The 23,151-nt window shown below is 40.3% G+C and overlaps 1 long non-coding RNA gene across 2 annotated transcripts in view; it reads left to right on the top strand.

Annotated features, from left to right (window-relative positions):
* The first annotated feature begins 3,965 nt into the window (after window positions 1-3,965).
* The window catches only part of LOC138813380 (uncharacterized), a 41,246-nt gene continuing 22,060 nt past the window's right edge, over window positions 3,966-23,151 (top strand). For both annotated transcript variants that reach the window (XR_011367761.1, XR_011367760.1), the window contains exon 1: window positions 3,966-4,183. This is a non-coding gene — a long non-coding RNA (uncharacterized lncRNA). The remainder of the gene's footprint in view (window positions 4,184-23,151) is intronic.

Genomic DNA, 23,151 nt, shown 5'->3' with positions numbered 1-23,151 from the left:
CCCAATTCTACTGAGTTCAAGGCTGACCTATAACAAGTATGACATGGTGGGGTTACACAAGGAGATGAGCACACAGCACGGAAGCTTCCAAGATACTAGCTCCCCACAGTGAGCCGGAATGCTTCAGTACAACAGGTGAAGCACAGGAGAATCTTCCCTACATAGAATCCTCTCCCCAAGGAGCTTCCAGAGATAAGGACCACCTCAGATTTACTCCTTCTGCCTCCCTGAAAGACCAGTCAACCAGGAGAAACTTCCTTAGTACAGGGTGTAATCCTGCCAGGTCATCACAGCAGAATCAATACTGTGCTCTGGTGTTCATCCTGCCACTGAAGCAGGTAAGCCATCCAAGGAGGGGGTGTCTCATCTCATCTGAGGGAACCTGATTAAGTGGGAGAGGTCTCATCGCCCGGGGAGGGTCTTGACACCTGGGAGTCTCCATTTGAGGATGAAACCTTTGTCTTGTTTTTGATGCCAGTACCAAAAGATTTGATAGTTCATTGGAGACAGGGCTTCCCTGACTTTTCTGTCCTGATTGGCTTTAAAACACAATCATAAAAACATAAAAACATATCTCAGTCTCCTGGGATTACAGGGAGGTGTTACCAGAACATAAAAGACACCCTTTTCTTAATGAAGACAAGAAGTGCAGTACAAAATCCAGCTCCTCTCTCCTGCTCAGTCCTGGAGGACACACAGGCAATTCCACTCAGAGCCTAGAACAGGACTGAGGGGAGAACATAAGACTTGATGCTACACATGGCCACCTAAGGACCAGCTATGCTTATAACAGGGCTCTTGGGCATAGAAATAGTTGCAAAGGACTCAAGAAGAAAGTGGAAATTCCAGCTAGTTTTGGAAGCCTATGTTACTTTGGCCAGAGCGGCAGCTTGAACTGCCTGCTGCACATTGCCATGTGGCAGACACTGGGCACACTAGCATGCCATTTATTCAACATGGCTGGTCCAGATGGGCACAAAGGGTCTGTGCTCTTCCTAACAGGAAACATCTGCTATTAAGTCTGACTGAAAATTATGTGATCGATGATGAATGACACTAATAACATTTAATAACAAGACTTCTCATGATGAGTTATTATGTGATGGCACTGTGCTGATCACTGTATATGAATGATCTCATTCCAACTTCAAAGTAGCCCTTGGAGGTAGGGACTGTGATGTCTCCATTTTATGGATGAGAAAACAAGGCCCAGAAATACGTGTCCAAAATCACAGAGTTAATGGGTGGCAGGACAGGGTTCAAATCTTGATCTGGGTACAAAGTACATTTTCTCCTTAAGTTGTGGTTAAAAATTATTATTTTCACAATGTGAAATGTGTAAATCAGTGACATTTAGCAATTCACAATTTTGTGTTACTGTTGCATTATTTCTGGAGTATTTTTATTACCTTACAGAAGACCTATTAAGGAGTAATTCTCCAACATTACATTGCTCCTAATTCCTGTTAGCACCAATCTACTCTGTCTCTATGGATTTGCCTGTTCTACACATATTTTATATCAGTGGAATCATACAATAAATGGCCTTTTACCTCTGGCTTCTTTTAGTTAATACAGTGTTTGGGAGGTTAACTATGTCACTGCATTTATCAAAACCTTTTGTCCAACCAGAAGGCAGTGGCTCACTTCTGTAATACTAATCACAAGGCTGAGATATGAGATTCTTTTTTTTTTTTTTTGGTGCGGTCATGGGGCCTGAACTCTGGGCCTGGGCACTGTCCCTCAGCTCTTCAGCTCAAGGCTAGTGCTCTACCACTTAAGCCACAGTGCCACTTCCTGCTTTTGTCTTTTTGCTTATGTGGTGCTGAGGAATTGAACCCAGGGCCTCATGCATGCAAGGCAAGTGCTCTACCACTGAGCCACCTTCCCAACCCCAGTCTATGAGATTCTTATCTCCAATTAACCACCAGAAAGCTAGGAGTGCCAGTATGGCTCAAACTGGTAGAGCACTAACCATGAGAGAAAAAAGCTCAGGGCAGCAAGCAGGCCCTGCATTCAAGCCCCATGACCACAAAAAAAGTAAAAAATGAAACACACCTTCTGTCCATATTATCTTTTTTCCACTTTATTTTATTGGTGAACTTATTTAATGACAAGTAGGGAGGTAGGGAGGTTCCCAAGTGGGTTAAGTTGGAAGTACCAAAAAATTCAGGATCTAGGCTTTCTCCATATGTGTAGTTGCAATGAAGGGTTAGTTGGAGAGAAGAGTTTTTTCCAGACTTGTCTGCCCAGGATGGTTTTGAACCATGATCCTGACATATTAGTCTTCTCAGTAGTTAGGATGCTAGGCATACCACCCGTACCCAGCTTCAATTTCTTTTTACGTATAAGAAAAGCTTGCCCTGAATTTTCCCCCTCCAATCTGCTCTGCCAGATATTCAAGGCAACCTATTCCTCAGCAGTTGCTGGCAAAGAAATGGAATTACAATGAATGATGTAAGATTAATGAAGGTTGAGGCTGGAAGGGGCCCTGTTTCCCCTGTGGTCCACAGTTACCTGATACCTGAACAAAATCCAAAATGTAAGAGAAAGTGATGTCTGTAAGATGGGGCAGCCACTAGTATGTGGGAAAGATTTCCTGAAAGAAACCCATCTGTTCTGAGCTCCAGGCCTTAACTGAATGTCTGAAATGACAAACAAAACTATCCAATCACCAACCTCAACATGCCCAAGATGAAACTCATGGTCCCTTCCCAGTGTTGTATTTAGTTGTGACAAGCATTCCCATTTCAGATGCCCATCCCAGCAAAAGAATCGTCACATCAGCTTTATCATCCATACCAAACACAGTCCCAAGTCCTGCTGATCTAGTCACTCTTACTTATATCCACTGCTACCATCCTAAGTCCAAGTGACCTCATCAGTTCTTCCCTGGATAATCCACTCTAGTTTCTTCACAGCACAGTTAGAGTGGTCCTTTCAAATATAAATTGGTTGTGTTTAAGGCACTGCTCCTGGAAGAAAGACTAAAATTAGGTCTTTGTCTAATCCTTCTAGTCCCAGTCACACTGCTTTCCTTTGAGCTTAATAAGGTTTGCACTCCATCCCACCTCAAGACGTCTTCATCTGCCCCTTATCACTTTTCCCTTTCACCTTAACCTTCATTTCCAAAGGAAAGCTTTCCCACGCATCCTCATGGTAAAACCCTTGCACTAGGAATCACATCTTGATGGTCAGATTCTTGTACTAGAAGTCATGTCCTCATGCTCAGACCCTTGCACTAGGAGTCACGTCCTCATGGCTAGACACTAGCACTTGGAGTCACATCCTCATGGTCACATTCGTGCATTAGGAGTCACATTCTCATGGTCAGACCCTTTCACTAGAAGTCACATCCTCATGGTCAGACACTTGCACTGGGAATCACATCCTCATGGTCAAATCCTTGCACTGGGAGTCACGACCTCATGATTAGATCCTTGCACTTGTGCTGGGAGTCATGTCCTCATGGCTATTTCCTTGCACTAGGAATCACGTCTTCAAGGTAGAACCTTGGACTGGAAGTTAGAAAGGATTCCTTCTTTTTTCTCAGTATGCAGACTAAGGTCTAAGGTCCATAACAAGAAGCAGCTGGTGCTTCTTCAACAACACACTAAATGCTAAGTACATGGCTGTTGAATGGCTATGTTAATGTGTAACCTTAACAGAAGTGTGGCAGACATGGAAAGTACCCCAATTCCATGCGGTTACAGGATAGCCAAGACTGACCCCCTGGTTGGCAGTGCAAGTCACCTGCGTCCATTTGTTGTGGTTTCACCTCTGGCCCCATCTCTCCGGAATGGGCCGGGAGTGGGGTGCAGAGGTCAAGTGAAGTAACAGCCACCAGCCTGTGATTGGGCTCTCTGGCTCGCCGGTTGGGAAAGGGGAATGTCTCTGGGTGCTGATTGGCTGTCTCACTGCGTTTGGGTAGGCAACGGTAGCAGCAGTGGCAGGGGCAGGTGCTTGGAGGGACTGGACAGGGCCCAGCAGAGAGGGAGGAGGCAGGCGGAATGGGTCCTTGCCACAGGATGTGCTGAGCATTGCTTGTGTGGGCTGCCCGCCTAGACCTGCAGTGACCAAAGCTGGATAAGGGTGCTCTGGTGCCCTGTGACAACCACCAGCGATTCTATGCAGGAGAGCTTTTGCTGGGTCGTGGCCAACCGCTTCTACAAGCTGCTGGAAGGTGAGTAGGACCAGTTCCACATCCTGTGCGATGCCAATCGCTCTCGCCAGCAGCAGCAGCTGCATAGCCGCAAGCAAGACAAGACCGCCATGGTGGCTGCAGCTCCAGTGGAGCTACGCAGGAACTTAGGTTCCCAGGCCGGACGCTGGCGGCAGCCCCAGGGAGTCTCAGAAGGAGCTCAAGAGCCTCCCGGTGCCCGGTGAGCCTTGGCAGGACAGCCCAGGCCCTCAGCCACCAGGTACATGGGTAGGAGAGGAGAGGAAGGGCACCGGGTGCAGGACAACCAGGCCAGCTGCCTAGATCCTCGGCATGAGACCAAGGCACTGTGTGCAGCGAGGGTGAGCGCCCTGGAGGCATTTCATGTGCCAAGAGTGCTCTTGGCCAGGAAGGTGGGAGCCTATGAAACGGGGAGCCTGGCTGGCGCCCCAGGTGGTCCTGGGGTGCCACCAAGCCAGCAAGCAAGTCTGGAGCGGGCTGGTGCTACCAGCATGAAGGGAAGGGGGTGGCCGGTGGGGGGCCACAGAGGACGGGGGGTGGGGTTGCCTTTCTCTAACTGGCGCTGGCCTGGCTGCACTTGCATTCCTGAATCACCCCTGACTGCTCTAAGACAGGCGTTCCTAACCCTGGCACCTCCAAGCTTCTAGATGTCTCCTGCCTCATCAGACCATGGCCTGGTGCAGGAAGAGGAAGGGCACCTCAGAAAACACTTCCACCTGACCCGCCCTGGCCTGAGGCATCTGCACCTGCCTCCCACTTCTTCCCTGAGTGCTGAGTGAGGCGAGTGGTTGTCATGAGGTGAGGTGTGTGGTTGTCACTCTTCTGATTGTTGAGGTTAGCTGTGTGGTTGTCACTGTTCTAGGTGTTGAGGTTAGATGTGCAATTGTAACTGTTCTGAGTATTGAGGTTAGGTATGTGGTTGTCACTTTTCTGAGAAATGAAGTTAGGTGTGTAGTTGTCACTGTTCTGAGTACTGAGGTTAAATGTGTAGTTGTCACTATTCTGAGTGTTGAGGTTAAGTGTGTAGTTGTTATTGTTCTGACTGAGATTAGGTGGGTAGTTATCTCTGGTCTGAGTCGAGGTTAGGTGTGCGGTTGTCACTGTTCTGAGTACTGAGGTTATGTGGTAGTTGTCACTGTTCAGAAAACTGAGGTTAGGTGTGTATTTGTCACTGTTCTGAGTATTGAGTTTAGGTATGTAGTTGTCACTATTCTGATGACTGAAGTTAGATGTACAGTTGTTGCTTTTGTGTGTATTTAAGTTAGGTGTGTGGTTGTCACAGTTCTGAGTGCTGAGGTTAGGTATATAGCTGTCACTGTTCTGAGTAGTGAGGTTAGGTGTGCAGTTGTCATTGTTCTGACTGTTCTGATATTGATGTTAGGTGTGCAGTTGTCACTGTTCTGAGTTTTTAAGTTAGGTGTGTGGATGTCACTTTTGAGATATGCGTTTGAGATATGTGTTTGAGATATGCAGTTGTCACTGATCTGAGTACTGAGGTTAGGTGTGCTATTGTCATTGTTCTGAGTATTGATGTTAGGTGTGTGGTTGTCACTGTTCAGAGTACTGGGGTTAGGAGTGTAGTTGTCACTGCTCTGAGTGTTGAGGTTAGATGTGTAGTTGTCACCATTCTGAGTGTTGAGTTTAGGTGTTCTGTTGTCACTGTTCTGAGTATTCAAGTTAGGTGTGCAGTTGTCACTAGTCTGAGTATTGAGATTAGATGTGCATTTGTTACTGTTTTGACTGTTCTGAGTATTGATGTTAGGTGTGCAGGTGTCACTGTTCTGAGTACTGAGGTTATGTGTTTGGTTGTCACTGTTTTTAGTGTTGAAATGAGGTGTGTAATTGCCACTGTTTTGAGTAGTGAGTTCATGTGTATATTTGTCACTTCTGAGTATTGAGGTTTGGTGTGCTGTTGTCAGTGTTCTGAGTATTGAAGTTAGTAGTGTGGTTGTCACGATTCTGAGTATTGAGTTTAGCTATGTAGTTTTCACTGTTCTGAGTATTGAGGTTGGGTGTGTATTTTTCACTGTTCTGAGTACTGGGGTTAGCTGTGAAATTATCACTTTTCTGAGTATTGAGATTAGGTGTGTAGCTGTGTCTGTTCTGAGTTGAGATTAGGTGTACAATTGTCACTGTTGAGTGTTGAGGTTAGGTGTGTAGTTGTCACTGTTCTGAGTGTTGGGGTTAGGTGTGCTGTCATCACTGTTCTGAGTATTGAGGTTAGGTGTGTGGTTGTCACTTTTCTGAGTAGTGAGATTAGGTGTGCATTTGTCACTGTTTTGACTGTTCTAATTATTGATGTTAGCTGTACAGTTGTCACTGTTCTGATTACTGAGATTAGATTTGTAGTTGTCACTTTTCTGAATGTTGAATTTAGGTGTGCAGTTGTCAATGTTGTGAGTACTGAGCTTATGTGTGTAGTTTTCACTGTTCTGAGTATTGAGGTTTGGTGTTCTGTATTCAGTTTTCTGAGTATTGTAGTTTTGAGTGTGGTTGTCACTGTTCTGAGTATTGAGATTAGGTGTGCAGTTGTCACTGTTCTGAGTACTGCAGTTAGGTGTGTAGTTGTCAATGTTCTGAGTAGTGATCTTAGGTGTGTAGTTGTTATCGTTAGCAGAGCTTGTTTGCCTATTCCTGGCTTGGTCAAGACTCATCCACTGCTTTCTAGGCAGCAGAAGCTCACGCCTGTTCTCCTAGGTCTTCAGGATGCTAAAACGGAATCAAGGTTCAAAGACAGCCTGGCAGGAAAGTTCAGGAGACTCTTACCTCCTGTTAACCATGGTGGGGCTGCAGTTCAGTGGTGGAGTGACAACCCTGAGCCAGAAATCTTGAGGGACAGTGCTCAGGCCTGAGCATGGACATGCGTGCACACTCACATATACATGTGTGCAGACACACACACAAAGTGTGAGTTCATGCCCTGTCAGAAAATTTTAAGTGCTAGCACCTTGACTTGTGCAAATCGCGACTCTACCTTTATCTGTGTGGAGAAGATTTGTTGCTTGAGAATCAGAAGTCTGTAAAATAAAGTCTGTAAAATAAAGATGCTGAAAACCAAATGCTATTCGGTATGTCAGTAAGTGTATGACCTTACTTAATCAAATGAGATAATGCACTTTTACCTTACTTTTTTTCTCAAATTAGAGAAATATAAAATTAAATGAGGCAAGGATTCTCCATTTATTTACTGATCTACGTAGTTTTTGCTGTAATAGTTTGAACTGATGGCCTCACTAATTTTTAGATATAGCTGTCTCCCTATGCTTCCTACAAAGCTGAGATTAGAAGTGCATGCCATCATGACTTCATGTCTAGCTTCATTTTTTTAAACAAATGAAAATGTTGTGTCCTTTAGAAGAGTGTGACACTGCAGCTAGTATTGCTAATAAGCTGACTTTTCACAGTTTTCAATTTTAAAATAAATTTTTGTCATTTTTTTTTCTTATAGTATTGAGGATCAAACTTGGGGCCTCAAGCAAGCCAGGCCAAAGGACATTATCAATGAACTATAGTCCTACCCTGTGGTGGAAATTTTAAACATGTATGACATTGAATGAACACCCTTTATTTTTCCTGACGTCAGCACTGTGAATTTATATACACAAATTTAATTACATAAATGCACAGTGCTTTTTCTTTTTTCAAAACTTAAGTGATATAATCTGGGATGCAGTCCACTTCCTGCCTGACAGTGCACTACCAACTTTTCTGTCCATTTAGAGTCTAGGCAATCTGGCTTTTGAGATATATATTTACAAATCTTGAGGTAATTTTATAGGTAGAATAACATTGTAGTTTTTTTCAAGGTGCATAATAGAAGAAAGCACCTCATTAATTTCCATTTATGTAGTTACTGTACTAAATTTATCTGTAATGAGTGTTAAAGTTCTACACAAATTTCTGTAAGCCCTGTTATGAAGGTCTGTGATTTTCTCTACTTAAATATTTTATTTATTTATTTTATTGTGAAAAAACCATACAGAGGGGTTACAATTACATGGGCAAGATAATGAGTACATTTCTTATGAAGCCTTGTTGCCTCCTCCATTGTTTCCCATTCCCGTCCTTTCCCCTTTCCACCCCACCCCCACCCCTGCCAAAGTTGTAAAGTACATTTTTCAACATAATGTATTGTAAATCTCATTGTTGCAATGGGTCCACCTGTATCCCTATTTAAACAATTTGTTTTTTTCCTTCCCCTTTAAAATTATACATGTTATGCCAAGGTCATAGGACCCCCACCAAGAAGAACTCTACAGCTGTTTTATTTAAACAGGCTGCAGCTTGGGCCTCATCTTACACTCTGACACAGTGGCGCTCAGGAAGAGAGCACTGAGCTAAGGATGTGCAGGTCTTATAAAGGTACACACCCAGGTGGTTTATCACCACCTATTGCTCTGCTACAAACAAGCAACAAGTGGTCACTGCCTCCAAATTTTAACCCTTCATTCCCCCCCATTGACTTATACTCCTGAGACACAATCTTGTAGCTCTGGGCCAAAACTAATTTCCAATACCTCACGAACTTGAACGGGTATAGTCCCTCTCTGACCTTAGCCATAATATTAAACAATAATATCAATAACAACCAGTTTATTTTTCTTTTCTTGAGGTGTATGCGGAGTGGTTGGGTAGGATGCTTGCAGACTTCCCATGTTTCCCCACGGTCATCCAGGGCAAAGGGTTCAGCTGGTCTGGCATGGGAGCAGAGGATCCAAGCAGCAAGGGCAGGAGGAGTAGTCAGTAGCACCATGTAAGGTCCCTTCCACCTTGGTTCCAGAGATCTCAAGTTGTGCCTTCGAACAAACACCCAGTCCCCTGGTTTAAACAAATGGGGGGTAGGAATAGAAGCAGAATCATAATGCTCTAAGCTGGGGCCACATACTCTTATGCAACAGCTGTAAATAGTCAAGCTTACACAGAAATTCAGTATCATCCAAATCAGCAAGCAATTCAGTCTGAAGACTAGGGATAATGGGTGGAGGGGGTCCATGCATTATTTCAAAAGGAGTAAAGCCAAACCGATAGGGTGAAGTTCTTATTCTAAACAGGGGCAAAAGGAAGGAGTGATACCCAATCTGCGCCAGTCTCCAAGGCCAATTTATTTAAGGTCTCCTTTCTGATTCATTCTTTCTACCTGCACTGAACTCTGGGGTCTATAAGCACAGTGCAAATTCCAATCCATCCCAGGTGCTGTGGCTATTCCCTGACTTACTTTTGAGACGAAGGCCCATCCATTATCTGTCCCAACAGTGGATGGGAAGACATACCTGGGTAGGATTTCTTCCAGGATCTTCTTAGCCATGATTTTCACAGTCTCATGTTTGTTGGGTAGGCTTCAACCCATCCTGAAAAAGTGTCTACAAAAACTAGCAAATATTTATATCCAAATTTTCCAGTTTTAATTTCTGTGAAGTCTACTTCCCAATACACACCTGGCCTATCTCCACGGAGGCAAGCTCCTTTTGTAACCAGTTGATTGGGGGCATTGGTGAGCTGACAGGCTTCACAAATTTTTTTAAATTTAATTTTATTTTATTTGTGAACATACTGTACAGAGGAGTTACAATTACATGGGCAGGATAATGCATACATTTCTTACCAAACATTGCAGCCTCCTCCTTTGTTTACCCTTCACATCCCTTCACAGCCTCCCCCCTCCCCCCCATCCCAATCCTATTCCTTCCCCCCACACACACCGACGTTGTAAAGCTCATTTTGGACATGACAACTTGTACTTCTCATTGTTGCAACAGGTCCACCTGTATAGATAAACAACTGGTTTTTCCCCATCTCCTCCACAAGTTATACTGACATCAAATATAGTGAAAGCAGGGGTTATACTGTGGGGGAGGGACATACAAAGCAACAAAGAGATAATCTTATAAATGTGTTAGAAACACATGCATGGAAGAAAAAAACATTAAAATACACATCTAAGGGTTCATTTTCCTGACATTACATTATCTGACCTTTTCCGCTTGACTCATACATATACTAGATATTACAAATAAGGGAAACCATGGGACCTATATTTCTTGGGCCTGGCTTACTTCACTTAATATAATTTTTTCCAAGTTTTTCCATTTTCTAACAAATGGGGCAATGTCATTCTTTCTGATGGAGGCATAGAATTCCATTGTGTATATATACCACATTTTCTTGATCCAATCATCTACTGAGGGGCATCAGGGTAGGTTCCATATCTTAGCTATGGTAAATAATGCTGCAATAAACATAGTTGTGCTGGTAGCTTTAGTGTGGTCTTGTTTGTATACATTTGGGTAAATGCCCAAAAGTGGGATTGCTGGGTCATAGGGGAGTTCTATGTGAAGTCTTTTGAGGAACCTCCATACTGCTTTCCAAAGTGGTTGAACAAGTGTACATTCCCACCAACAATGAAGTAAAGTTCCTTTCTGTACACATCCCCTCCAGCATCTGTTGTTGTTAGAGTTCTTGATTTTTCCGTTCTAACTGCATTGAGGTGATATCTCCATGTTGTTTTGATTTGCATTTCTTTTATGGCTAGGGATGTTGAACATTTCTTCATGTGTCTATTGGCCATCCTTCTTTCTTCTTCAGAGAAGTTTCTCTTTAAATCTTTCGCCCACTTATTTATTGGGCAGTTGTTTCTTTGAGGATTTGTTGTTGGGGGGTTTAATTTTTTGAGTTCCAAGTATATTTTAGATATGAGACCCTTGTCAGTTGTATGGCTAGTAAAGATCTTCTCCCAATCCGTGGGTTTTCTATTGATCTTGCTAGCTATGAGGCTTCACAATTTTTAACAATGTCCTCGATGAGTTGATTTTTACTTTGGAGTGTTGGAGCATGTCCTGCAGTCTTCGTGTTCCCATGTGAGGGACGCAATGGATTCTCTTTAGAATCCCCTTCCCCAATCTTTTTAGCAAGATAACTTTCCCCTCACCAGTTTTCCTTCTCTGTCCAGAGGTTTATAGGCCATGGGAATTTTCTTTATCCACTGCAAGTCTTCTTGGGGGTATTGAGGCTCAGGAGGCAAAGCTCGTGGCCCTGGGTCTACTAGAGTCAGCTCTGGGCTGGAGGGCCAACTCCTTAGCTGCCTGATCGGCCAAGTTATTTCCTTTGGTTATAGAATCAGTTCCCTTTTGATAGCCAGGGCAGTGCATAATGGCAATATTTGCTGTTTCCCATCTGGCCGAGGCTTAAAATTTCTTGTTTGTTTTTAATATATTTTCCCTCAGCTGTCAGCAGCCCCCTCTCTTGGGAAATGGCTCCATGGCCATGCACGTTGGCAAAAGCATACCGACTGTCTGTGTAAATGTTTAGTCTCTTCCATTTTCCCATTTGTAGGGCTTTTGTTAGTGCCACTAGCTCTGCTCTTTGTGCAGACATTCCCTGGGGGAGTGCTTCTGCCCACACTATCTCAGTGTCCGTGATGATTGCTGCGCCTGCGTATCTTTTTCCATCTCGAATGAAACTGCTGCCCTCTGTGAACCATGTATGCTCAGCATGTGATAGTGGCGATTCCAACAAGTCTGGCCTCTTTTCCTTTACCCAGTCTCTCTTTTCATGCTCAATTTCATGTTTTCTGTCCTTCCTTTCCTGTTTTTGCCACGGCTACTAGATCCCTAATAGACCTCTCACCGAGAGTCAGATTCTACAGCTGTTTTATTTAAACAGGCTGCAGCTTGGGCCTCGTCTTCCACTCCGACACAGCGGAGCCCAGGAGGAGAGCCCTGAGCTAAGGATTTTCAGGTCTTATAAAGGCACACAACCGTGCAGTTTAGCCCCATTTGTTGCTTTGCTACAAACAAGCAACAAGTGGTCACTGCCTCAAAACTTTAACCTTTCAATACCAACATCAAATACAGTGAAAGCAGGGATTATACCATAGGGGAGGGACATAAAAAGCAACAAAGAAATCATCTTATAAATATGTTCGAAACAACCGCAGGAGAGAAAAAAAAAACATTTCTTCATGTATCTATTGACTATCCTTTTCCTCTTCAGAGAAGTTTCTCTTTAAGTCGTTAGCCCACTTATTTATTGGGCAGTTGTTTCTTTGAAGATTTGGTTTTGGGGGATTTAATTTTTTAAGTTCTAGGTATATTTTAGATATGAGTCCCTTGTCTGTATAACCCATGCTTTCACTGTATTTGATGTTGGTATAATTTGTGGAGAGGAAGGGAAAAAACAAATCGTTAAACTAAGGATACAGGTAGACTCATTGCAATAATGAGATGTACAAATCGTTATGTCAAAATACGAACTTTACAACTTTGGTGAGGGGTGGGGGGAGTGTCGGGTGGGGAGAGGGGGGAGTATGGAAAGGGATGGGAAGTGGAAACAAAGAGGAGGCTACAATGCTTGATAAGAAATGTACTCGTTATCTTGCCCATGTTATTGTAATTCCTCTGTACGGTATTCTCATAATAAAAAAGAAAAGAAGAAACATTTGAATCCTTATCTTGGGGTTCCAATCCAGATGCCCCTCAATAGATGAATGGATCAAGAAAATGTGGTATGTATACACAATGGAAGTCTATGCCTCCATCAGAAACAATGACATTGCCCCATTAGTTAGGAAATAGAAATGCTTGGCAAAACTCATATTAAGTGAAGTAAGCCAGGCCCAAAGAAACATAGATCCTATGGTTTCCTTTATTTGCAACAACTAGTATATGTCTGAGACAAACAGAAACTGTCAGATAAGTTGATGTTAGGCAAAATGAAACATTTTAAATTTAGTCTGAAGATTGAGTGAATGCTTAGCATAGAGAAATGTCAAGCATTTGGGAATACACTTTTTGACATACACCAGAAACATTAATCCTCCAGAATGTGGGAATTAGATGCTTGCCCCGTGGAATTGGAAGTTTTAATGTACTAAACTATCCAAAGCTGTACAGAAACCTATGAGAGGCCCTTTGCTCAGTATATTCTCGAACCATCAGAGACTGTTTCAGCTCGCTTTTCTCAGCTTTCTTCAGAGCCTAGAAACCCTTTGAGCCAAAATGCAACTATTTTATGGGAACTCTTGCTGGAAATTTTACTGTATTCTTTTCCTTTTCTAAGCTTGTGTTTAGATCAGTGATCAAATGCTAATGCAAGCCTTTTATTGGAAAGGGCTGGTGAAATGCAAGCTGCTGTTCTAGTGTGGAAAAGCAAGGTGGGTTCAATTGCAGTTTTGACCTCTTACAACTGATTTGGGGGGAAAATGTCTGTCACTATTAGCTTTGGTCTTTGGAGATTTAGAGGGAGAATGTAGTATTTGCAGGATATTGGTAAATATCCTAGTAAGTAGCCAATTCTATTTAACACTTCAATTTACATACAGAAATGATGGAAATGACTTTACTATAAAGCAAGTTTAATTGATATAGTTAAAAATGAGATAGCAGAAAGAAGGTAGAATAATCAATGAAGTAATTCTGTAGTTGAATGGAGATACTATAATGGTAAAACACAAATGCTTATGGGTTGCAAATAGAAAATCTAAAGCAAATCTTTTAATTTTTCACTTTGCTAACTTTATTTATGTAGGTGCTAATTCTAGGAATTGAACTTAAGGCCTGGGCTCTGTCCCTTAGCTTTTTCTTTTGCTTATGGTTTTTGCTCTACCACTTGAAGCCACAGCTCCACTTCTGGCTTTCTTAGAGATCACATAACTTTTGTGCCTAAGTTGGCTTCGAACTCTGATCCTCAAATTCCATTCTTACAAGTAGCTAGGACTACAGGAATAAGCCACCAGTACTCACCTTCAACTTGTTTTTTTGTTGTTTTGTTTTGTTTTGTTTTGTTGTTGTGGAGCTTGAGCTCTGGGTCTGGATTTTGTCCCTCAGATCTTCTGTTCAAGCCTAGCACTCTACCGCTTTGAACCACAGTGCTAATTTCAGTTTTTCTGGTGCTCAATTGGAGATAAGAGCCTCATGGATTTTCTGCCAGGCTGGCTTTGAACCACGATCCTCAGCTCTTGACCTTCTGAGTAGCTTGGGTTTCAGGTGTGACCCACCAGTGCCTGGCTCAACTTATTAACAACTTAGTGACATTTTCCCCCTGATTTCAACTACCCCTTCTATTTTGGTTGATCTGATTTGTTTCTACAGTAGAAGTATAATCCTCTATGAAAATATCATAAAGTGATGTAAGTTAGATTTAAATAGTTATTGATATTATAGGATATTAGAGCCATAGAGTGAACTTAAATCCCTTGTGCAATATTTGACACTCAAAAACATTTTATATTCAAGGTAATTACATAATTTTATGTTCGTGATGTACAAACAGGATTTTTATTTTAAGACTTGATAGTACTTACTTATTTGTGTTAGAGTATAAAGTTTAGTTAGGAAATAATAATGAGAAAACTGAAAAAAATCCCTGTATTTTTAAATTTTGTAATTTTTGCCAGTCCTGGGGCTTGAACTCAGGATCTGGGCACTGTCTCTGAACTGCTTTTGCTCAAGAGTAGTGTTCTACCACTGAGCCACAGTGCCACTTCTGCCTTGTTCTGTTTATGTGGTACAGGGCATCTTGCATGGTAGGCAACCACTAAGCCACATTCCCAGCTCTATGCCTGTATTTTTATTGTGGATACATGAGAGGAATTTAATGAGATGTACATCCATTATTTGAATAAATTTTAATATTTTTCTATATGTACTATCAGCGTGGTGTAATTACTCCTAAGGAAAATCAAAGAAGTATAGCAAAAGCTATAAATAATATTTGAGGACCCTTCTAAATCTAAGGGGAAAAAGACAATTTTGGAAGACAGTTTAAGAAATGACAAAGTTCAAAATTTAGTTACTAACTTATTAGATGGCTTAAAATACAGGATTTGATTGCATATTCTAAAGCAGCAGAAGAGAAAAGACAAAAGAGGGTTAGCACTTTGTCCTTGTTTCACCTGGATGCTGGATTCTCAAATGGACAAAAAAAGATACCTTCTTGAGTGAGTTGAAAACTGAGTTGAGGCCCACACTAGAGACATATGGCAAATATATAAATCCCATTCAAGGGAAGGAAAATCTTTTTAAAATACAATGTTAAGTACAATCTAATATTGTACTTTAAACTACAATCAAAGGTACTGGTATGTACTACTTTCCTGGATGAGGTTTAGAACTATGGTTTCATAAAGCTGCTTTTGAAATGTGAAATGTAGTTAGTTTATTAAATTGTGTTAATAGAGGTCATCTATAATTAACCAGGTGTGGTGCATGCCTATGTTTTTAACCCTCAGGAGTCTTGATACAGAATGATTGTGAGTTCCAGGCTAATCTCAAACATATGTAATGACCTTATTTCAAAACACAGCAACAACAAAAAGAAAGAAAAAGATACCTATAATTATATGGTTTATCGTATACTCTCTAAAACATAAGTGAAGTCATAATAGTAATAAGGTTTTATTAAAATGAATAAATTCTAGAAAATAACATCAGCAACTTTTTCCCCCGGAAATTCCCATTTATCCAGTGGTATTCCAACTGGTTTTTGGAAAAATGAAATCTTAAGGAACCTATAGAATTGTACCTAGTGTTTCATGGATGTTGTGTTTTAGCCCTCTGCTTTGGTTTTCTGCTGGCAGGCCAGAAGTGGACTCCTAGAAAGGGGGAGCAACAAGGCTGGAATGACAGCTGGAGAAAACAGGTGATACTTAATAGAGCTGAGCAGAGATCCTACAGGGAATATGGACCATTTGAGGCCAAGAGGCAGGCCGACTTTACAGCTGAGAAGTTTTCAGCTGAAATGTATGTACAGTCCTCAACTGGGATGGTTGGGGAACCAGAGGACTTTTCAGAACAGCCATAACCCTTTGTGACCTTTCCATATTACAGATCTTAGGAACATTTTGATAGTTTAGGCAACAAGTCATTATTATTTTAGATGACACCTGAAAGATCTTCATGTATTTCAGAGATGACCTTATATCAAGATTCAGGGCCAGTTGTATAATTAAAACTAAATGTGGAGCTGGGTTCTGTTGGCTCATGCCTGTAATTCTAGCTACTCAGGAGGCTGAGATATGAGGATCGTGGTTCAAAGGCAACCCCAAGCACGAAAATCCTTGAGACTCTTATCTCTAATTAACCACCAGAAAACAGGAAGTGGTGCTATGGTTTAAATGGTAGAGTGCTAGCCTTGAGATGAAGAGCTGAGAGATATCACCCAGGCCCAGAGTTCAAACCCCATGAACAACAAAAATAAATAAATAATAAATTAACCATGGGCTTGGAAGGTACTTTATCAGTAGAGCATTGGGAGAGCTCTTTAGAATATACAAGGCCCTAGTATCAATGTCTAATTCCACTGCAAAGGAAAAAAATATTTTCCATAAGTATGAGAAGCACACAGTGCAGTGTTTCACACGAGTTAACATAGCTGTTTTGCGAGACACCACCTTAACTTATGAAAAGCTGAGTGTCCTGGTACATGCCTTTCACCTATGTGGGAAGCATAAATATGGGGTCCAGGCTGGCCTAATCAAAAGCAAGTATACAAAAGTAACAAAATAGCTGGACTCTAGTGGCTCACATCTGTAGTACTAGCTACTCAGAAGGCTAAGATCTGAGGATCACAGTTTGAAGTCAGCCCAGGCAGTAAAATCCATAATATTTTCTCTCCAATTAGCCAGATTAGAACTGAGGCCTAATACAGCAGCAGCTGTAAACAACAACAAAAAAAGGTAAGTAAAAGCTCAAGGTCCTGAGTATAAGGACCAATACTGACACCAGAAAAAAATAAACAAGTAAATAATCAAAAGGAACTGGAGGCATGGTTCAAGTAGAGTGCTTTTGTAGCAAGCATACAGTCCTTAACTCAAGCCCCAGCACAGCAAAACAAAACAAAACCAAAACAGATGAGTATATTGGATTCTTTAAAATTTTACTTTGAAGTTTTACACTAAGGAGCTAATTTTAGAGTAGGGATATAATTAGGGTTTTGATTTAGCATTATGAATTCAGTCTCTTAAATAGATTGAAACAGATTCTTAATTCTATGATCAGCTAAGTAGGCTATCATGAGACATGTGAAGAAAAGTCTAATATGATACATGATACCAAACTCTGGAAAGTTCTCTGGTGTGAAGTAATGCATAGGACTGGTGCATTCTACCATGTCTCCTGAGTCAGAGCAAAGCCTTCTACAAACGTAGTTATTATTTTGCTTATGCCTCCTGTTAGTAAGATAGTTCTGTATTCAGGGAGTCAAGTTTCTCAAAGTGTTTTGACTTCCTGCCATCCAAATTCATTTAGGACCCTGTCCGAAACAAAGTCTTAGTCAAAGAACATGGCTTTATAAGGCTGGAGTAAGGAACCATTTTCTACCAAGCGCTATTTGGATATTTATAACCTGTCATGTACCAAATGATTTTTCAGGCCTTATAGGGCCCATGGGTCAAGTGTACCTCATCCCTGCTAGAGTCAATTAGAAATAAGTAAATAAAGGACCTGTAGCAGAGAGCAGCACATCTGAAGTGGTGTGCATATGGTGACTAACTAGAAGGGACACATAAAACAGCAATGCACAACCTGGTGGATCTGCCACAAGGTTAGAGAAAGTTCTGGAAAAGCTCACTTTATTTTTTATTTTTGGTGATTATTTCAAATTTTCTCTGTAATGGCCACTTTTATATGTAAAGCTTCTTGGAGCAGAACTAAATTTTTGAAAGGTTTATGTATTTTTTCTCTACTCAGACTTTTATTCTATGGAAAAAATGAAATTTTTGTTCAAATGCAGAAACCGTCGTTGCCATCATTTTTAAAAAGTATGGAACTTTAAAAAGTATAATTGAACATGTCAGTTTTTCTTTTTTTAATAAGTATGGTAGGCTTAAAAAGATAGATTTTTGTGACATGAAAATCTGTCTGTGAAGTGAAATAACATATGTAATGGTAGGGGCACAGGGATATGAAACAATGAAGTGACTTTTCTTTATTTCTTTTAAAATAATTTGATTTATAAAAACATGGCAAGAATTACATAAAGTATTCTCTTATACCCTTCATTTGGATTCCCTGACTATCAACTTCTTAACATATTTGCTTTACCATTCTCTCCTTTTCTACATAGTTTTCTCTTTGTCATTTAGAAATAAGATGTGTGAGTGTTCCTTTATCCCTAAATACTTTATGTATTTGCCAAAAACCATGAGAGAATTACTAAAGTAATTAATATTGATATAGCACTATTATCTGATTCTTTAAATTATTTAATTTGCATTCAAATTTCACGAAGTGTTCTATCTTCTTTAATCTGGAATAAAGTGTAGACCAGTTATTTTTGTAGCATATGTATTTCTCACATGACCCATTGAGAGGACACAACTTCTGATACTCCTACCAAATGTAAGTGGCAGTGTTCTCTGGTTTTCTGGTGGTTAATTGGAGATAAGGGTCTCACGAACTTTCCTGCACAGGTTGTCTTTGAACCACAATTCTCAGATCTCAGCCTCCTGAGTAGCTGGATTACACGTGTGAGCCACTGACACCCAGCTCAGGTTTCATGATCCATATGTTAATCTTCTGCATTTTGTGTTAGAGTTTGTCAAGAATTAAACTTCTTCAGTACAAGATTATTTAATTTTCATTAAGTTTTAAAATACAGAAGACCTGGTGTGCTGCTTCACACCTGTTGTTCTAGTAATTATGAGGCTGAAGCAGGATAATTGCAAGTTTGTATCCTGGGTTAGATTAGGAAGACTACGTTTCAAAAAATGCAAACTCAAAACAACAACAACAACAACAACAACAACAACAACAAAGGAAATGGGAAAAAAGTATATGGAATATATACTGTTTTCAAGGATTACAATATACACAGTGATGATTTTAGGCTTGGTTTCTATCATTAATATATTTGAGAAGACTTTGGTGTTTTGTTGTTATCTGATCTAGATTTCTATAAATGTAGGACTGATTTTCACTGATGTTGTTTCCCATGTATGTGTTTGCTGTTCAAGTATTGTGTAGACTTTTTTTTAAAGATTTGTGTTACAAACAACCGAGAATAGCCAAAGCAATTATAGGCAAAAGAAACAATGAAGGACAAATCACGATACCAGATTTCAAGCTCTTCTACAGAGCCATAATAACAAAGACAGCTTAGTATTGGCACAAAAACAGACCCGAAGAGCAATGGAACAGACTAGAAGATCCAGAAGTAAAATCACATACCTATATTCATCTGACACTTGACAAAGGAGCCAAAGACATACAGTGGAAGAACTGAAAACAAGGTGGCCACATGCACAAAACTAAAAGAGGACCCCAACCTGTCTCCATGCACTAGCATCAACTCAAAATGAATTGAAGACCTTCCCATCAAACCTGAACCTGTGAAACTATTGCAGGACAGAGTAGGAGAGACAGTTGAACTTACAGGCACAGGCAGGAACTTCCTGAACAAAGTCCCCGGGTCACAACAAATTGGAGACTCGAAGAATGGGACTATCTTAAAACAAAATTTCAGCATCGATGAAGAAATAGAAACCAAACTAGAAAGATAACCAACTAATTGGGAAAAAATATTCACCAGCAATAGATCAGAGAAAGGCCTAATATCCATTATATACAGGGAACTCAAGAAACTAAATCCTCCCAAATATAACCAAATATTAAATGGGAAAGCAGCTAAAGAGAAACTTCTCAGAAGAAGAGATACAAATGGCAAAGAAACACATGAAATGTTCATCATCCTTGGCCATAAAGGAAATGCAAATCAAAACACTGAGATACCACCTTACACCAGTCAGAATGGAACACATCCTAATGTCAGCCAATGACAAATGCTGGAGGGTATATGGAGAAAGAGGAACCCTTGCATTGCTAGTGGGAATGTACACTAACACAACCACTTTGGAAAGCAGTCTGAAGGGTCCTCAGAAAGCTAAATATAGATCTCCCATATGACCCAGCCATACCACTCCTAGGCATCTACCCTGAGCAACAGGAACCAGGATACAAGGACACATGCACCTCCATGTTTATTGCAGCACTGTTCACAATAGCTAAGATATGGAAACAACCCAGATGCCTCATTACAGATGAATGTATCAAAAATTTGTAGTACATACATACAGTGAAATATGCAGGCATTAGAAAGGATAAAATAACGGTATTCACCAGAAATTGATAGAATTAGAATAAATCATTTCAAGCAAGGTAAGCCAAGATCAGAGAGACAAATGGTACATGGCTTCCTGATATGTGAATGTTAAATCCAAAATGCAAAGACATATGACAAAATAAACAGGATTCAAGAAACAAAGGACCTCTACTTAATTTGTCATATCATTCCTAAATGACTCCATGTTCTCGACCTTATATATGGTAGATAGATAGATAGATAGATAGATAGATAGATAGATAGATAGATAGATAGATAGATAGATAGATACCATATATATGTACCATATATATGTACCATATATATTTACCATATATGTGCACATCTGAGGGGAGCTAGGAGCAGGACACAGAATCAGAGGGAAATAGGAGACTATATAACAGAGGGGCACATCAGCTACATTGGACATTGAATGAAAATGAACTAAGGAATTCAAGGGCAGCAATGGAAGGGAGAGAATTAGAGGGAAAGAGGGAGCAGGTTACACTAAACAAAAGGAAAGAAAGGTACATATCAACCGATTTGGAAGAAATAGTTGTATTGTCAAAACTTATAGAATTCACAAACTTTATAGACCATGATAATGACAATTTGCCTTGTAAAGGTTAAAATGTGTATATGACTTTAAGTATTACTATCCCACAATACTGTGAAATTTGTGAATTTTATGTAATCACTGAATCTCAATAAAAATTATTTTAAAAATTATTAGCCTTTGGACTATATTCTAACAATTCATAATGTGCTATGATTTTTTTCTGTATTTCTATGTCTAGTCTAATTTACGTAAGGAATTTTGATAGGTTAAAATAATTTCTCTTTTCTCAAAATTATATTAAATGCTAATAAAGAAAATTGGAAAAGAATAGAATTTTAAATCAGAAAAAAATGTTCTGTTTTAAAATTGGTTTGGGTTTTGTTAGAAGGTAGAAAAGCCAATGTAGAGAATTTATTTAGCATAATGTTTTATATGAAAAAGGTAAGATTAATCATCATTTCTGCATTTGTTTTCAAAAAAAGAAAATTGTAAATTCGATCTTTTTTTTTATTGTGGTAAGAATGGCTTTTCTTAGCCATGAGAGAAAGAATGGTAGGATAATTTACTGGTGCAAGTATTGAAGCTATTAATAATCCGGATTACTTGATTTCAGGATCCGTTTTTGTTTTGGTCAGTCATGGGGCTTGAACTCAGGGTTTGGGCACTTTCTGCGAACTTCTTTGCTCAAGGCTAGTGCTCTACCATTTTAAGCCACAGCTCTACTTTCAGTTTTCTGGTGGTTCATTGGAGATAAAATGTCTCTTAGACTTTCCTGCCTGGGCTGGCTTTGAACTTTGATCCTCAGATCTCTGTCTCCTGAATAGCTAGGATTATAGGCGTGAGCCACCGGCGCCCAGCCAGGATCTCTTTTAAATAAGTAATTTGTTGTTAGGGAAAATGTTTTGGAAAGCCTATACAAATTTAAAAAAGTTAATAAACAAGGTGTTAAAATGATTAAAAAGATGTATTCATTTAGAACTACATCTTGGAGTCTAGTAGAAAAAAAGTAGGTCCTCAGAAAGCACAAGGATGGGCAGAAGGGAAAGCGGGCAGGTGATTACACCACCAGATCCTGGTAGTGTACCACACCATACAGGAGCCTGGATGAGGCAGAACACGGGCAGAGGCTTGGGCTCTCTTATCATATTGCATTGTCATCTTTGACTAGACCAGTGGACAGGTTTGATTGAGACAGGCCGCTGAAAGGATGTGGAAGCCCAAAAGGGGGCATGAGAAGAAGAGGGAGAGGCGGTCCCAGGAATTGAGGTTTTGATGCATTTGACCACACAGGGAAACAAGATTTTGAAACATACAGTGGGAATGATAAAAAGTAAGTCATTTTATATGTGCTATTTTCTACATAAATTTCAATAATATATGAATCTGTTCATTATGTATGAATATTTAGCCAAATTCATATCAGTATGCTATTATGGTATTACTTTTTGAAAGGCTATCTTGGGACAACTTTTATGATCGCTTTTTCTGATGTAGAAATTGACTAGAGCGTCAGTAGTAGCTTAAAGGAATACTATTCATTTCTCTAGAGCTATTAGAACTGAAGACTGCATAGGTAGATATGGAGCTTGTACCTGGGGATTAGGTAAAGAGACCAGGTAAGGGGTGAATGTGTGTCCTCTGAGAGCCTACGATGTAGTGTAAATCTATGTACCTTTATTTGCTTTTATTGAGAATTGTGATCACTGAATTATGCTTTATAATTATGTATCCTTAAGCAGAGACTGATTTGGGGCTTTGATTTACTGACGTAATATTTTTGGTGTAAGTACCTAGGTGATAACTTTATATTTTTGGTTGTGGGGCTTGAACTCTGGGCCTTGGTGCTATCCCTCAGCTCTTCAGCTCAAGGCTAGCACTCTAGCCACAGTGCCACTTTCAGTTTTCAGTGATTTACTAGAGATAAGAGTCTTACAGACTTCCTTGCCTGGGCTGCCTTTGAACCATAATCCTCAGATCTCAGCCTCCTGAGAAGCTAGAATTACAGGTCTGAGTCACCGGTGCCCAGCTTCTAGGTGATAACTTTTTAAAACAAGTTTGCTCTGTTGCATTTAGATTTGAAACTGCTTTTAAGGATCTTTTCGTATTTTATATTAGCTAATGATTTGTGACAGATGTCTACATACTTGTTGATGCCCAAACAAGTATATGGCCTGGCATATTTATGTATGTCTTAATAAGCTTTCTAAATTCCCACATATTATATACTTTTTGGAGACCTTTCAGAGTCCTTTTAGCTTCTTGGTATTGCTTCTTACTTTATAGTCATTTGTAGATGTGGGTTGCAGCTCCAAGAGAAGTT

This window comes from Dipodomys merriami, unplaced genomic scaffold, assembly GCF_024711535.1.
Source record: "Dipodomys merriami isolate MVZ:Mamm:240054 unplaced genomic scaffold, mDipMer1.0.p SCAF_592, whole genome shotgun sequence".
NCBI lineage: Eukaryota > Metazoa > Chordata > Mammalia > Rodentia > Heteromyidae > Dipodomys > Dipodomys merriami.
This window is presented reverse-complemented; position numbering and strand designations above follow the sequence as displayed.